Source organism: Physeter macrocephalus, chromosome 18 (genome assembly GCF_002837175.3).
Source record: "Physeter macrocephalus isolate SW-GA chromosome 18, ASM283717v5, whole genome shotgun sequence".
Lineage (NCBI taxonomy): Eukaryota > Metazoa > Chordata > Mammalia > Artiodactyla > Physeteridae > Physeter > Physeter macrocephalus.
In genome coordinates this window covers 9106744-9109465 of record NC_041231.1, presented here as the reverse complement: position 1 = coordinate 9109465, position 2722 = coordinate 9106744, and the positions used below count along the sequence as shown (strand labels likewise).

The following is a 2722-nucleotide window of genomic DNA, read 5'->3' as shown; positions in this document are numbered from 1 at the left end:
TTTTTTTTATCATGAAAGATTACACATGGGCACATTGTAGAAAATATGAAACATACAAAGAAGTAGAAAGAAGGAAAAAAACATCCTTTGCTCTGTTAGATAACCACTAAACACATATTAGTGTATCTCCTTACATTTATTCAATAAATATTTATTGAGCATCAACTATGTGCCAGGCTCAACGATGGATACTGGGGACACCAGAAACAAACGTGATTCTTTCTGCCAGAGTTAATTTTTTAAACAATTGAATTAAACAGCACACAGAAAAATTATCCTCATTCTTGACAGCATACAATTCTACAGTACCTTTTATTAAAAATTATATATTATGCATAGGGAACTATATTCAATATCCTGTAATAAACCATAATGGAAAAGAAAAAAAATCCTTGAACAAGTTTTAAAAATTATATCTTATGAATATATCTTGGAGAAAACTAAAATAATATTCATGTGAATGTTAATAGAGATTGTCCCTGTTGGATAGAATTTGGAGTAATTTTTGCTTTCTTATTTTCTGTATTGTTTGATATTTTGAAAAATATGATGAAAAAGCCTTTTAGGGGCATTGGTTGATATTTGTAAAACACAGAAAAGAAGAAAATAGAAGCCACTCAAAATCCCATCTCTTGAGATAAATACCGCTGTTGTTATCTTTTTATTTTTATTTTTTTTTGCGGTACACGGGCCTCTCACTGTTGTGGCCTCTCCCGTTGTGGAGCACAGGCTCCGGACATGCAGGCTCAGCGGCCATGGCTCACGGGCCCAGCCGCTCCGCGGCATGTGGGATCTTTCCGGACCGGGGCACGAACCCATGTCGCCTGCATCGGCAGGCGGACTCTCAACCACTGCCCCACCAGGGAAGCCCCTGCTGTTGTTATCTTGATGTACTTCCTGATACCTCTTTTTCTGTGCCTAGTTGAGATCACATGCACACTGATTTTTTTTTTTTCCGCACTGATTTTTAAGCACAGTTAACTTGGTTTCCTATAATTAAAAAATTTATCCATGATAGACCAGGAGTTCCCCAAGCCCGCTGAGGGACATGAGGACTGCTGGGGCCCTCTTGGTCATCCTGAGGAAAAGGGAGTCCTCTGGACCTGAAGCCAGAAACTCCTAGGCCTGAAACCCCGAATGCTGACCAATCCAAGAGTGCAAGCAACGCGATCATTCTTCAAGGCTTAATCAAGCTCCTGCTCCAGGCAGGGCAGCCTTAGAACAGTGATACCCAGGCCTCGTCCTTCAGGAGCTCAAGGTGGTTGCAGGGATGGGCACCACCAGGGACCCTCATGCCCACTGTTTCAAGCACAGACAGTCGATGCTATAAAAACCCCAGAGGAGGGTGGGCAAGATGCGTGTGAGCTGAGGCAGCTGGAAAAGCCCTACAGGAGTTGTGACACCAGCTTAAGGTTCAGGATAAGGGAGCAAGTGGGAAGGGCATTCCAGGTCGGAGAGAGAGCACGAGAAAGGCCAGAGTCCGCGTGGCGTTGTTGGCATCACAGGGTTGATGCAGCCCCCATACTGGGCAGGAGGGAAAGCACCTCAGTAACACGATACTTCATAGGAGCTTGTCCTATCTTAGTGAAAGCCATATTGAACATAGTAAGTGATTTGTCTGAGGTCACACAGAAAGTTCATGGCAGTTCCTGTCCCCTAACCTTCAAAGCAGAATTCTTCCCCCAGACCACACTCCTCACGTAAACTAAATTTTGAGAACTGACACCAGAATGAGGTATTCCAGGCTCGATCCAGGCTGAGGTTCTCCCACAGCTTGTGTTTGTTTGTTCCCTGCAAAGAGCAGCAGTGAGGACCAGCACCCCTGAGTAACTGGAAAACGTTGGCAGAGATGGGGGCTGGTCTCCCCTGCAGGGGCAGCTCACCCGGTAGGCAGTAGGTCTCACCATTTCTCCTTTGCCCACTTGGCTGATGGTTGAATTTCTCAGTGGGCCTGAGCGTGTCCGTGTGAAGATTTTTTTTTTAATAAATAAATACATTTATTTATTTATTTATTTTTGGCTGCGTTGGGTCTTTGTTGCTGCACTCCGGCTTTCCCTAATTGCAGCGAGCAGGGGCTACTCTTCATTGCGGTGCACGGGCTCTAGGTGTGAGGGCTTCAGTAGTTGTGGCACACGGGCTCAGTAGTTGCGGCACGCAGGCTCTAGAGCACAGACTCAGTAGTTGTGGTGCATGGGCTTAGTTGCTCTGCGGCTTGTGAGATCTTCCCGGACCAGGGCTTGAACCCGTGTCCCGTGCGTTGGCAGGCAGATTCTTAACCACTGCGCCACCAGGGAAGTCCCCTGTGTGAAGATTTGTTCCTTGCAGCGTTATTTATAGTAGGGCAACAATAGAAACAACCTAACGTCCAACAACAGCAACATAGAGCAGTGATGCTACACCCTGTCCTGGTCAGAGCTCTGGTCTTCATACATCTCTAAAGTGAAAAAGAGAACTTCAAATCATAGAATTTGTTTGATCTCATATACACTTTGTAAAAATTCACACATACATGATTGTAAACAAGACTGGAAGGAAAAATATCAAAATGTTAATAGTGGTTTTCTCTGTATGGTTAAATTATGGGTGATTTTTATTTTCTTGGGTTCTTTTTTTGTTTTTTTTGTTTTTTTTTTGGCATTACGCGGGCCTCTCACTGTTGTGGCCTCTCCCGTTGCGGAGCACAGGCTCCGGACGCGCAGGCTCAGCGGCCATGGCTCGCAGG

At 44.9% G+C, this 2722-nt stretch overlaps 1 protein-coding gene across 1 annotated transcript in view; it reads left to right on the top strand.

Annotated features, from left to right (window-relative positions):
• TMEM40 (transmembrane protein 40) overlaps positions 1-2722 on the top strand; it is a 21107-nt gene that overhangs the window by 3424 nt on the left and 14961 nt on the right.